This window comes from Tetrao urogallus (genome assembly GCF_951394365.1).
Source record: "Tetrao urogallus genome assembly, chromosome: 1".
Taxonomy (NCBI): domain Eukaryota; kingdom Metazoa; phylum Chordata; class Aves; order Galliformes; family Phasianidae; genus Tetrao; species Tetrao urogallus.
Genome location: NC_136813.1, coordinates 98,565,772 through 98,581,019, shown reverse-complemented (window position 1 = coordinate 98,581,019; position 15,248 = coordinate 98,565,772). Strand labels below are relative to the sequence as shown.

The 15,248-nt window shown below is 36.6% G+C and overlaps 1 protein-coding gene across 1 annotated transcript in view; it reads left to right on the top strand.

The window, feature by feature from the left end:
• The window catches only part of ROBO1 (roundabout guidance receptor 1), a gene marked incomplete at both ends in the record, with an annotated part of 508,695 nt that overhangs the window by 402,940 nt on the left and 90,507 nt on the right, over positions 1–15,248 (top strand). The gene's annotated exons all lie outside the window — the stretch shown is intronic.

Below are 15,248 nucleotides of genomic sequence, written 5' to 3'. Positions count from 1 at the left end.
AAAAGAAACATTTTTGTTTGGTTAGGTTCTTTAAGCAGTCAGGAAAGGAGATTATATTATGCCCAGTAAGGATGAGGACTGGGTTTAGAAATTTGACTCTTCTCTCCCCCTCTTCTCATCAGCTGTGTGGAAATGCTAAATGTAGCGGGGACTGATTCCTAACGATGTCAAAAACAGCGAGAAACAAAACAATATTTGAAATACCAAACATTTAGAACCTTCTTTAGTGTCTGGTTTAACATACTCAGATCTCATGCTGGGAAGTCTGTACACAGACTGTACAGTCACAAAACGTACTTAGAAGAAAGTTCAGTCCATTGTTCATGGAATAGATCATCTCTTTGTATCAAATGATTAAAAAAAAAAAAAAAAAAAAGTAGGAAGTGTCTGTGTTTCTAGTTCTTTCATGCTGATTCCTGGACCTGTGAGCCTTTTGCTTTATTTTTTTACTGTATTTATATTTACTTTATACTTGTATACAGAATTATTACCTTTTGTATAGCGTGGAAGACCTTTAACAGCCAAGTATCCAACAGAACTCAATGCGTAATTTGTGGTAAGTCTGTCTCAGCGAAGTGAATCGATCCAACTCCTCACTTTCAGTGTTTAAAAAAAACACTGAAACCCACTTGGTTTAGAGGGGGAGAAAGTACATTTTTGTTCTTGTGAGCCTCTAGTGGACCTTATAAATTTGATTGTTCTTGGCACTTTTGATACTCCTAGTTGCTTGCACACCACAGCAACCACATGTTGTCACTTAAAATCTAAATATCGGATAACTGCTAACTGAAACTTTATTGTATATCATGCTTTTTTTAAGAATTAGTTTTGTAAAATAAGAATGACACTAACTCTAAAAGCATGTTTAATAAAACCTCAACAGCCTATGTGCTGAGTTTGCACATATTATGTTCTCATAATCAAAAGAAAAATGTAGAATAAAAATAGTAGACAAGAATAGTGCCCATTTTTGGAGCCTTGAACAGATGTAAGTGATTAGAGCTTCTTATTTGGTTTGCTTTGATTTTTTTTTTTTTTTTTTTTTTTTTTGTCTACTTTTTGAAAGTTCTGTCAACTTCATTTTTTCTCATTTCACTATGTTTGGATAGTTTTGCCTTACTGAATTTCCTGTGATGCTTCTGGTTAAATTAAAAGTATAGTCCAAATCTCAGCATTTCAAAAATAATAATTTTTCAGTTCTTGGGTTTCCTCAACCAAACAGAGTACTTCTCTCTCTCTGGGTAATAATATACTCACAATTACTAACTGCCAAGTTCAGATAGTCCCACACTGTTGCACTAACATAAACTTTCTAGGGTATTATTCCAGACTCCTGTGTAATATTGTGCAGGTCAGAGCCTAACAAGAAACCCATGACTTTCTTTCCTTATCTAGAGAAAAATTGTTGCTAATATGCATCCTGCGTTTAGGTCAGTGATACAATTGATCTTTATTTTTTCTCCTTAAAAATCGTTATCTAACAGGAGCCTACTTGGCAAATAGCACAGGAAGATTGATTTTTTTTTTTTTTTTTTTTTTTTTTTTAACATGGATGTGCGGGTGGTTAGCTGTATTGAATCTAGTTATTGTCAATTTTCCAAATGGTTATACCATTCAGAGTACTGAAGTTTTCAAAGTGAAATACAATGACATGATAGCTTGGGTTTCCCTCCCTCATCACACTGACTGCAGACTCCACAGATATTGCTCTGCCAATTCATTTACAGTCATTTGGCTCTCATGGCTACTCTAAAGTCTGGTGTTCAGTTTGAAAGTTTCTCTTGGAGCAAGACCTGACACAAATCCGAAAGGAAAAAGTTTACCTGTTAGGAGTATGATGTTGTTACCTCAGAATCTGCAAGTACTCAATTGAAGCTATTTTACAGTTTGTGATAGGTATTCCAAATTTGAGGAATGAATGTTTCTCTCTGGCAGGTCTGTATTTTGAACAGAGTTAAAGATAAGCTGTCTATATCATGAGACAATACATTCATTACTACATTGTTTTTTAAAGAGAATTGTGAATATTTTCCTACTGAGAAAATTGTTTAACAGTAAGGGAAAGATTGCCTTGAGGTAGAAAGACTGCAAGCTAAGCAAAGCAGATTGCTGTGCTGCTGGAATCTTCCTGTGAGATTTTGGGCAAGCTGTGAAATTGTTCAGTACTTCTTGTTCAGCATTTCATGAGTTGTGAAACTGAATTCATTCATACATGTAAAGCAGCCTGACGGGACGGTATAACCACAAAGTTGTGTTGTGCCACTTGGCCAAAGTGCAAAGTATTAACACATCCTAAATCTTTTTTTTTTTTTTTTTTTTTTTTGGTAGGCAAAACAGTAGAATAATATTCATACTCAGGCTATGGTACGTGCATAGCGACTGCATGATCTGCATGATCCTTGCAGGATCTATCCCATATATAGATATTTTGATCTTTCCTTTTATTTTAAAGGAAACAATTATAAACCACTTGTGGTTTAACCCAGCAGCAGGTCAGCACCACACTGCTCTTTGCTTACTGCCTCTCAACCCCTTCTGCTTTCCAGTGGTATGGGGACAGAATAAAATAAATAAAAAACAAAACAAAAACAAAAAAAAAAAAAAAAAAAAAGAATCTGTGGGTTGGGGAAAAAAAAAAAAAATACTGAGTCAGAAAAGGAAGAGGAAAAAGGATAATAGTAATGATAATGTGTGTGTGTGTGTGTGTGTATGTATGTGTATATATATATGTGTGTTTGTGTATATATTTACAGTGATGCATAGTTGCTCACCATTCACCAACAGATGTTCAGCCAATTCCTGAGCAGTGGCTGCCAGTGCTGCCAACTCCCCACAGTTTTCCAAGTTTTTTTCACATGATGCTGTATGGTATGGAATATCCCTTTGGCCAGTTCAGGTCAACTGTCCTGGTTCTGTTCCCTCCTAGCGCCTTGTACCCCACCTCAGGCCCCCTCACTGGCAGGACAGTATGAGAAGCTGAAAAACTTAAATGTCTTTGGCTTTATATAGCACTGCTCAGCACTAACTTTAACATCGGTGTGTTATCAACTTTATTTTTCTCCTAGAGCCAAAACATAGCATCATACTAGACACTATGAAGGAGAAATCAACTCTGTCCCAGCTGAAGCAGGATACCACTCAAGGAAATTTTTATTCATGAAGGCAGTGAGTAGTGTGCTTTATGAAAATGCACTTGTACTCACAAGTACATTTCAGTGCATTACAGAAGGCAGTTTCTCATCTTTGTAGCAGATACGTATCTCAGATTTCAGTGTCATTATTACTATGCTGTCCTGTCAATGAGCCTCAAATTCACCTTGAAGGTTCAGCCCTGGGGATGCCAGCTGAACCTTTGACCCTTTTGTTTTGACTGTCACCAAGGTTAACGCATCATTACAGCCTCTGATGTTTTAGATACCTGTTCATTTTGGAGCCTTTTTCAACCTATGCTTCTTCAGACAACTTAAATGGAAGCCTCAGTGACTCACTGTTGTTTGATAGGAATGTTTTGATGAAGTATATTTTTTCCTACTTTTGTATAAAAATAGATGTTAAATTTATCACTTTTTTTTTTTCTCTCTCTTACTAAAACGTGACCTATGTAACAGGAAACAAAAAATAAAAAGATAAGCATCTTCTTTCTAAGTTTGAAAATAGGGAGATTCATACCTGAATTGCTGATTACAGTGCGAAACAGCCACATTTGGCAGGAGAGTGTGTGGTAGCAGGCCAAAGGACATCACCGAGCATTGGCTATATGGAATATATTAGTCTAGCTACTGACAGGTTAAAAAAAAAAAACACATTTAGTTTATTTGGATCTGTCCTACCAGTGTACCAGCTTGGATAATTAGCCTGTTATAATTAAAATGGGTTTTGATTTGCCAACCCTGAAAATTATGTTTGCAAATATTGTTTTTGTCTGCATGATTGGTCTCTAGCCAGGAGAGCTGTTTTATTAGAGAAGTCTGTTGATGGAGGTTTTACAACTTTATATTAAAATTCATTATTTTCTTATATTTTATCCTATAAGTGCACTCCTAATTAAGTCCAGTTTTGTTTTTGTCAGGACTGTCCTCTGATAAACCAAATATGCCATTAGGTTGACGAGACCGACTTGTTGTGATTACCAGTTTTGTATTTATGAAATAATAAATGGAAGAGGTACCAAAATCAGTTTTATTTTCCTTCCTATTTTGTTTAAAATGACTTCCAAGTATTCTCTTTGGAGAATTAACAGCGGGTAATGTTGAAAAATTTTATAAGGTAAAGGTGGTTTGTTTATTCAGTGGAAAAAGCCAATGCACTTTGTTTCTGCTAATGAATATGAATAGTCTTCTGGATCATGCTTTTGTATACTTCATCCCTTAGCTATGCCCAAGTACCTGCATGGTTCAGACTGTGCATAACGTTATTTATATCCTTTAAACATTCACTTGAAAAGGTTGAGATTTTAATGGGGCAATGCTGTATCCTCTTCTGCCATTTCTGAACACAATCTGTTAGGTGGCAAGCCTTAAATCACTTATTTCTTTCAGTTAAAATTGTCATTGTCTTCCTCTCAAACTTGTCTGGAAGCTTGTAATTGTGAATGTAACGGCTACATTATCTACAGTTAGGTTGACACCATAGTTTTCCACTTTGGAAGCTTTTGAGTAGTAGTTTGACAGTGCTGCAGAAGAGCTTTCTGAAAAGGAAAGTCATTGTTTATTTAACCACATGATCACACAGCTAGGGAAATAACACTTCAAACCAGTCTGATATCTACACACTTATCTGACTACTTTAGCATCTAGAATTTATTTCTGATGGACTTCCGTATGCATCCTTTCTTCCAAAATCTTGCTTTATAAGCACTTGCTGTTCCACTCCTCAAGGAACTGTGCATGTCATTAAATTCCTTTTCCTGCTTTGATTTTCATCTCCTCATATGTCTCAGGGGCAGAGTTGCTGCTTTAAGTTACAAATCTGTCAGTCTCAACAGAAGCCCAGTCCTCAGTTTCAGGGTGAACTTCTCCTTAGCATTTGTTGAAAAGTTACTATAAGGATCATAAACCTACACCTTTGTGCTGTTTCCAGGCAATCATGCTATGAGATTAGCTTGCTGTGTGGAGCAGAATGAGCATAGACCAAGACCTGGCTGATTTAATTGACAACCAGCTGAAACTGAGCTAGCAGTGATTCTAAAACCATTCTAGCAAAAAGCATCATCAGCAGAACTAGGGAAGGAATTTTCTCCCTGTAATTGGCCTTTGTGAGGCTACACCTTTAGTACTGTGCTCAGTTTCAGGCCCCTCAGTACAAGGAAGACATTGAGATCCTGGAGTGTGCCTGAAGAAGAGCAGTGAAGCTGCTTAAGAGTGTGGAATGCGGTTCTGATGGGGAATGGCTGAGGGAACTGTGTTTAGTCTGGAGAAGAGGAGGCTCAGGGGAGGCGTTATCTCTCTACAGTCACCTAACTGAAAGGAGGTGGTAGTGAGATGGGTGTTGGCTCTTCACCCAGCTAATAGTGATAGGATGAAAGGGAATGGCCTTAAGTTGTGCTAGGGGAGTTTCAGGATGGATATTTGGAAATTTTTCTTCTCCTGAAGAGTAGTGAGGTACTGGAACAGGCTGCTCAGAGAGTTTGTGGAGTCACCATCCCTGGAGGTGTTTGAGAAACAGTAGGTGGAAGGACATGTTTTAATGGGCATGGTGGTGATGGGTTGATGGTTAGACTGGATGATCTTAAAGGTCTTTTCCAACCTTTATGATTCTAACACGTTATTAAAGGTAACTCTTAATACAGAGTTATATTTGTACTTTCTATGTGTAGAATGCACACATATCACATTGGTCTTTGCAAAGATGTTTAAAACTGTCATTATTCATATCTGTAGTGCAGACTTTATGCCTTAGTTCTTACAGGTCATGAAAAAAATGTCTGAATTTTAACAATATTTTCCAGAATTTCAGTATTTCATATTCCAAAATGTAAGGACTATTTATACATTTTTCTGAAATATAGTGAAAATGTTCACAATGTATTCCACCAAACATTCATCGCCAAACTTCAGGCTTGGGAAAAACATGTAGTGTTTCATTGTAAATTTTGTTAAGATTTTATGACGTTTTTCTCAAATTTATACTAATAAATGCAACTCTTTGAAAGGGAAATAGAATCATAAGAACCATTTTTTTTTTTAATGTCTACATCAAACTTTCTTTAAAGCGCTACATTTTTGTGTCAGTTCTGTCTTTATTTTCAGTGGAGTTTGGCTGTTTTCTTTCTTCAAAAAACACTGTCTTAGGAAAAAAATTGTATGAAGTATATGAACTATGATACAAATATTATAAAGCTAAGTATGATGCAGAATTGATAACTCATTTAACTATTTTGTTTTATGCTTAAAATGCTTAGGGGGTTTTTAGATCTTTTTTCCTGCATTTCTGATTTTTTTTTCTATGCAGACTTTGAAAACCCTAAACCATTTTAAAAAGAAAAATTGATTTCCAAGGATGCAAATAAGATTTCTCTCCTTTTTCTGAACATAAATAAGCAAAAACTAAAAAAATAAGTGGATCTGTGTGAGAACAAAGTTGTTCACTAAAGCAAAAAAAGAGTGAACTATAAGTCTTGCTAACAATGTTTTTGATAAGGTTTTACCTTGGTGCTAACAGTAGGGTACAGTAACCTACTGAGATTTGTTTATGTACTCTTAATAACACCAAGTCTTGTGCTAGGAGTTTCATTGCATGCTAACATCGGAGAGGAATAGTAAGGGAATGCTGCAGAGAAAGCAATTATTCCAGCAGGGCCACAGGACCTCCTCCATGTCTTGGGCAGCCATTTACCATGGACAGATGAGAGAGCTACTATAGGCAAGGCCTGTTTCCCACACTTCTATCTCTTCAGATTCCTTGGCTGTTCATTGTGTAACGTTTACATACTGAGCAGGTTTCAGTTCCATAGTTAAGGGCTGACTGAGAAGAGCTAAACTGCCTGGCAGTGTGTCTTGTGGAAGGTGGTGCTGAATTTCTCAAAGGTAACTTAGTAATAGGCTGCAAATGAGGACATTTGGAGGTAGCATAGCTTAGAGATAGTGATGGAAGCTGTGTGAGTGCTACGGAGCAGTGATCCCGCATGGAGATTTAGAACACTGCATGCTTTATTTTGCTTGATTGCAGCCAATTTTTGGCTAATTGTGAGAGTAATAGAAACCCCACTGTCTGTAGTTTCACAGTGGATAGAGTGGCTTCACTATCCATTGCTCAAGACGAACTTTATCTTTGTATTCCGTTGAGGTAACAGAGAACTGAACACTTTGTGAACTGCCTGAGATCTACAGGTCACTCATTGCCTATTGAGTCTATCTACAGGGTTGAAAGTTGGGCATGAAGGGAAAACAAAAATAACGATACTAGACTGCTGTTTGGGCTGGCGAAATTGGGTGAGTGGATATTCATCTCTCTGTGCATATTTTTTCCTTCTTGTATGTTTAGATTTTAGGATCTTCTAAGCAGGAGTCTTTAATATCTAGCCTGGTGATTTTTCAGTGTTCCTTCAATAAAAATGAAACTTACCATCAAAATTGCTTTGGTTTCCTGTAGCAGCAGCTTTTTAGTGTGATCCTGTAGAACAAATCTTGTGTGCAGACCACAGAAAATACATTGAAAACTATTATTTATGGCTTGCATGTACTGCAGCTGACAAGAACTGCAATGATTTCTGATCGAAGAGTGAAATGTGGCAGATTAATGTATGACTTTTAAATCTTTGTAAAAAATGAGCAACAGAGTGTGTGTGTTGCTTTTTTTTTTTCCTTGAAAGTGTGTTTCATAAATGATGTGAAATGATGTGAGAGGTTTAATGTCTTCACAATTATGTATGCTAATCATTGTCTTACTGTGAAGGTTAGTGCTGAGCTTGGGCTTAGCCAACAATAAATGCTGTAGAAGTATAACTTTTCTGAAGCATGATGTAATTGCCGTGACAAGTCATCTTGGTCAAAAGTAAGAGAATTGGTAGGTTTTAAATATTCATATTACAAAGTGTTGTCTATTTTGGAATGTTAGATTTTATGAAGTATTTGTGTGTTTGTAGTGCCAGTACTCCTTTGGAAGTAAAATTAATTGCAAAGTATTGGAAAAAAGAAGTGTTAAATGAGAGGTCAAATCTGTCTTAAAACTCAAAACTGTCAAAATATCAATTTGATACTATACCCTCAATAAGTTTGCAGGTGACAACAAGTTGCCTGGAAGTGTCGATCTGCCTGGGGGTAGTGAGACCTTGCAGAGGGACCTGGACAGGCTGGAGAGCTGGGCTGAAGCCAATGGGATGAGGTTCAAGAAGACCAAATGCCAGGTCCTGCACTTTGGCCACAACAACCCCAGGCAATGGTACAGATTTGGGGCAGAGTGGCTGGAAGACTGTGTAGAGGAAATGGACCTGGGGGTATTGATTGATACCTGGCTGAGCACAAGCCAACATTGAGCCCAGGTGGCCAAGGAGGCCCATGGCATCCTGGCTTGCATCAGAAACAGTGTTGCCAGCAGGAACAGGGAAATAATTGTCCCCTTGTACTCAGCACTGGTGAGGCTGCACCTTGAGTACTGTGTCCAGTTTTGGGCAAGAAACACATTGAGGCCCTGGAGCAGGTTCAAAGAAGGGCGACAAACAGTGAGGGATCTGTAGCACAGGGCTTATGAGGAGCGGCTGAAGGGGCTGGGATTGTTCAGTCTGAAGGAGGCTCGGGGGAGACCTCATTGCTCTCTATAACTACCTGAAGGGCGGTTGTAGTGAGCTGGGGTTCAGCCTCTTCTGTTGTGTAACTGGTGATAGGACCAGAGGGAATGGCTTCAAGTTGTGCAAGGGGAGGTTCAGGCTGGACGTTAGGAAATACTACTTCTCTGGACAGGTGCTGGAATGGGCTGCCCAGGGAGGTGGTGGAGTCACCAACCCTGCAGGTGTTCAAGGAACATTTGGACGTTGTATTGAGGGATATGGTTTAGTGAGAACTATTGATGATTGGTGGATGGTTGGACTGGATGATCTTGTAGTTCTTTTCCAACCTTGGTGATTCGGTGGTTCTGTGAAAATGTATGAAAGGACTCAATTCTTTTTTTGCTATCATTGATAACTTTTTTATTTCCTGAGTTTTGTCTTCGGTTTATATTCTGTACCAAATAGGGCTCAGTTTTTCCCTCTGTAAAGAAGGAAGAAATTCCTTTTTCCCTTGGGAAGCTACTGAGCAGAAAGCTTCCTTCAATCAAGTGTAGGAAGTGAAACAGTCACAGGAAGGATGTGACAATCTGTAATTTATATCCACTTCAGTCAGGAGCCAGCAGTGAGCAACCAGTCTTGGAGGGCCATACCTCCTCATTGGGGCAAGTGGGAATCTATGCCAAATTTGTTGTAACTCAGATGCTCACTAAAGCCAAGGCTGGAAATAATGACCTGCTGCACAGGCCCATTCCAAAAGAAAAAAAAAAAAAAAAGGGAATAATTTTTTCTTTCTATCCTCTCTCCTCAGACTGTGATCATTTGGTTGTTTGAGAATTGTACTTTTAAGTCTAGTACTTTGCATTTTTAAAGCCTTTCAATTTCTTGTGAGAGCTCATTGTAGAAAGCTTATGAACCTCTACTTCTAAGCTCTTAATAACTGGAATCCTGTCACGACAGTTCTCTTTAGAAGACCCTACGTTAGGACTCTGATAAATCATATATTTTGACACTGTTGCAGTGAGAGTTCTGTTCTCTGAGCAGTGTATTTCCTCAAATTACGACTCTCAGTGGAGTTTTGCCTAGCCATGCATCTCAGCCATGAAACTGAAAATGAGTATTCTGCTGTTGGATACTCTCAACCTACACAACTGCTTTTCTGAGAGGACTGTAGGAAGTTTCCTATTGAGTAAATACACACGATACTGAGTTGTCTTAAATCAATATTGTTGTCCTGCTGGCAAAACTCCAGATCTAGAAAAGTAACAAGACACTGCTCAATACCAGCAATGACATTAGGAAATTAAACCCCTTTGAAGTTAGCAGCAGTCTGTGCTCCTCTGAAATGGTATGGTGCTCATCCTCTCCATTAGATCTTGCACAGCTGAGACATAATCTGCAGCAGGGTAAGTCACTGGATCCAGTCATGTAAACTGTCCTTGTGCTGTCTGGAGTAATGGCCTAAAGTCACCGCTTGCCTTCATTCTTGTGAACTTTTTGATGGAACCCTAAAGAATGGCCTTGTACCTCTGTCTTTTGCAGTGTAGGCATGCTCAGTGGGGAATTGGCTGCTGAATACCTCTGTAGATTTGGGCTATACTGTTTATTTGTGGTTACCAGGTCTTAAAATGTATGGTTTGTTCAAACTGTTTTCCCATATTACATTTGTAATACTTAGGTAAAATAATAACAACTGAAATACTTCTGTGGTGAATTGGCCCCAGTTAGTCTGGGATTTTATCCTTGGAGGTGTGCAAACAACACATTGGTGGTAATACTTTTAAAAATTCCTGTGTAACAGATCCTTGTGACTGAAGGGGAAAGAAATGTAGACATACCAGGCAATGAGATCAGTTCAAGTTCAGTTTTATTTCTGATTTCAGTCACTATTTGCAGTGAAAGCTACCTACACCAGTGTATCCAGGGGAGATCCATGCAGCAGGCTAAATACACAGTTCAACAGAAGTATCATAGTTGTCAGTACAACACATTGTTCCCATCTGTGTCAGTAACATTTGGGTTCAGCTGAGCTTTCTGTACTTCTGGAAGGATGGTTCATTCCATATATTTTTTGGTGAGCCATAGGATGTGCTTGCATGTTGTGTTGCTCATTAGTTCGTTAATTAACTCTAGTATATTGACTATTGAGTAAATAGTATTGTGAAAACCTGCTTCTGAAGCAAAGATTTGTTTTTTTCTTTTTGAGATCTTAGTCGAGAAGATTTCAGGCCATGAAACATTTCTTGTAGGAGGATTTTAATGTTGATCTGTAGCAACAATGGAAGTATTGCATAATCAATATTTTGCACTGTATCTGTGAAAATGTTTCAAGAAAGTATTTTAGTGATTCAAATATTTTTGTATAAACATTGATTCTGTTCAGAAATTAGTTCTTATTAGTGTGAGCCAATATGGCCTATTTTGAATTTTCTTTGTTGTTAACCAAAGCCAAATGTTTGTAGAAAGCAAGATGGAGACTGTTACATTTTTAAATGCCTGACAATTTTATATGCTGAGATACAGATATTTTTTTTTCTTCCCTGAGGTTGATTTATGACATTCTGCATATATATATTGCCTGTTTCCACTATCTTGTGGAAAGTATTAAACACTTATGGTAATTCTGATATTTAATGTCTCGTGATAATATTAAGTGCTAAACAACCTTCAGCTTCCTCTGAAGTCACCAAACAATTTGGGATGCACATAAGCCTTAACTCTTCGTAGATTTCTGTCTTCTTATAGATATAGTCATTAGTAATAAGGTCATAAAAGAAGGGAAATGTCTCATGAGCAGAACTGTGCCTGATTCTGACTTTCCATATATTCTAACCAAATTGTCAGATGTGCCAGAAGGAGCAGCTTTTCTGTTGTCATTTTTATACCTTAAATACTCCTTCTTAAGGAAAGCTACCTTCGTATGCATTTTGCCTCATTCATTATAAACTCTAATTTCTAGTCTGTCATCATTGCAAGACTGTTGTGTTGGGAAACAATTGAATTGCATTTTGTCATTGCAGATTTATTGGAGAATGACCAGATGAAAGTTTTTTTAAAACTTCTTTCATGTGGTATTTTGTGTTTGATCTGGAGAAGGCAACATGTCTTTTTAAGGTCCAAGAAAACAGAACCAGAAGTGAGAAAGACTTGCTTGAACTTTGAAGTTGAAATGAACATTGCTGAAGACCTATGCCAAACATGTTTTGATGGCTAGTGTCTTGCAGTGATGCTTAAGCATGTTGTTAGAGGTAGGGAAGGATAGATGGGATTCATAAGGCTTGTAGGAAGATGCATGTTTTTAAATAAAAAATAAGCAGATATTCGTTTATCCTTTTTTATTCAGCCACTCTTAAAACTTCAAAATTCTAGTTTATTGCTTCTATTCCATGCCTTACAGCTTCTGATGCAATGATAAGTAATAAAGTGGGTGTACTAATCTGTTTGGGAATGCTAGACCATATGGACAGAAATGCGTGAAGTCTGTGTTTCCTAAATAGGAAATAATTGTACAATTTTACTTGTATATCTTTACATAAATCTTACAATTGCTTGTACTCACCAAGTTCCATAGTCATTGTGTTGTCATTAAGAAGTGGAGGTTACACTTTTAAAAATACAGAACTTATCGAACAGGCTAATATCTCATTCCCATCACATTTCATCCTAAATAAAATGTGATATTAAGTTCTACTGTAGAAGACTGAAATATGTGAGTTTTGTGATGTTACATATGCAGAAACCATGATTGTACATACAGAGGTCAGTGTTTCATTCTGTATCCTAGGTTTGCTTTAGAATTATTATTGAACAGGACAGATTTCATTTATTAAATGGAATGCAACTAGGAGGTAAAAGAAAAATTTTAAAAATATGCTAGTTATCATTGTATCTGGATATATTGCTAATCATTTCTCTTCTTTTTTTCTCATATTACATAGCAAATTTCTCTGAATAGAAAATGTATCACCCACATATGAAACATGTCTTAATGCAGACAGGTGTAGATTTTTATGTACAGAAATGTACAAACACGCACAAACATGGGTGAATAAAATATGGTTGTAGGATAAGTATATATTTGTACAGAAATTCTGAATACCTGGTGATATGTTGTAGAACCCTTGGGTAAGTTTTTATGGATTTGATTTATTGGCTGACCAAGTTGATTCATTATTTGTATGATTTTATGCTGCTGGGTGGTCATAATTTACAATTCTGGACCTAGTTAGCTATGTGAGTGCCTGTAGTTTTCTGTATCAACATCTCTAATTATTGTTTAAAGAAATACATGAAGTAGACTTGCTTGAATGAACAATTTACTCATGGGGAGTAAAATATAATCAGGCAGGCAGGTCATAGAAAATAACTTTCAGTAAGCCTTTGTAAATCACTGTGTTATCATATATTCTGTTAGCTTGTATGAAACTCCATATGTATTATATACAACCAAAGATCATCTGTGAATTGCTGATTGCAATCTTTTTTTCCCAACAGTATTCAGTACTATTTTCATATTCTCTACTTGCTGGACCCTAGTAAAATTGTTAGGCAGAGAACAGTATGAAATCTTGAGGGGACATTAAAAGTCAGACAGTGACATGACATCATTTCTGTATAAATAAAATATCATACTTGCTTCCGTGTTTTCAAAATCGAACTTAAGGCTTTGGCAGTTAGCAAAGCAATTCTTTTCCCAAGGTATGCAACATCTACGAGAATAAGTAAGAAAGTTGTTTAGTATGTCTTGTTCACTGGGAAGAAAGGACTTATCTTTGTAGTTAGTATATAAAAGCTTTTCTGGAATTTTCCCTGTAATGTTACACTGCCTGTTACTTTTTCAAGCCATTGTTACTTTCGAGTCCGGTTAATGTGTTCTGAGGCAGGGGCACAAATATGAAAAGAAGATTCGAAGCACTCAAACTAAAATTCATGGTTAACTGTGAAGTGTCCACAGACAAAGATCTGATGTGTTATAATTTCAGATACTACCTCCATCTGTGATTTGTTTGCTTACTGCTCTTGATACCAGATATGATATAGCTACAAAAATGCACATACGTGTATTCCACTGTGTATTTTGTTAGATAAAGCTATTGGTCCATAATCCGTATGTATTTGCAGGATTTTCTGTTGAGAGAAAAAGTGGCAAACATGGCACATATAGAACATAATTTTGTCATAGCTACAGATTTAATTTGTAATGTCTTGTTAATAAATAGAAGTTCTTGAGCAATCTTACTCGGATGATGGGCAATTAATTGTTAGAACTCAATGGAAAACCTGGGCAGTGGACCAGCAGAGGAAGTACAATTTCTTCTAGCCATCTGTGAATGCTTAATTATAGATGTGTGTAATTCTACATGCACTTCTGATACATTTTATCATTATTTTATCATTATAGCGTAATTTATCATATTTTTATTCATAGGTTGTCTTCATTATTGCTGAAGTTCTTAACCTCTATTTTGCTTTAAAAGAGGAAAAAAAAAAAAAACTAAAGGTAAAAAATAAAAGAACAGAAAAATCTAAATGCGTTAAAAACTTCTATATTGGAACCACAGTTACTTTCCGTAGGCATGCCATATGTTTGAAAATCTGCCTCAAAGACCATGAGAGTAGAAAGAGAGTGTTCATAGGTTTATGCAAGACATGAGAGAATGTTTCCTCAAAATCCTTACGTAAATCTCAAATAACTTGGATGAAAATCAGCTTTCAGTAATTTTTAATTGTGCAAATGTTTCTGCTTTAAAGCTTTTTTTCCATCTGTGCTTTGAAGAGGATTTGTGGTGATTCCTAGAAGAAATTCAGAAGAATAGCTTGTGTTACTGCTTGAAATTGTGCAAAATGCACAGTTGTGTCAAGTTGTAAAGGCTTTGGAGGGGATTTTCTTAAATGCCAAATTCACAGAGGAGCACAAATACTGCTGATTGTCAGTCGGACGTAAGCTTTTAAAACATGTATGAAAATCACAGCTTCCAATTTATATGGATTTGAAATCATCAGTGGGTTCAGTAAATTCTTGTGATGTGCAAATACATTTCTTTTTTAAATCCAGCACATTCGGTATTGATGTTTTAATTTCTGCACTTATATCTGAATATATAGGTATTCCTAACTGGATATTGAAATAGTTCTGGAATTGTTTTTAAAACCCTTTGTATATATTAATTGAAAGTAAGTAGTATTCTAGTATTCTAGTAGGGATAGGTAAAACGAGAATAAATATAGATAGGTTATTAGCTATAAGTTATGCTCTCCCCTTGCTTACTGTTTCAGGAGGTTAACAATCTAAAAGTTTCAAGTTTTTAAAATATGTGCATTTGCAGGTTACTTTTTATTATTGTTATTATTCATACTTGAAATCCCCATTGAAATTACAGCGTTACAAGACTGTGGGTTATGAAAGATGCATCTTTTATGTTCTCAAACAATGAATGCCAAAGGCAAAAGAATGAAATTTGTATGCAATACTATCTGTGTTATATGTGCATGTTCATTTATCTCAATAAGTGACTGTCATCTTTGTGTGTGTACATCTTACAGTGAT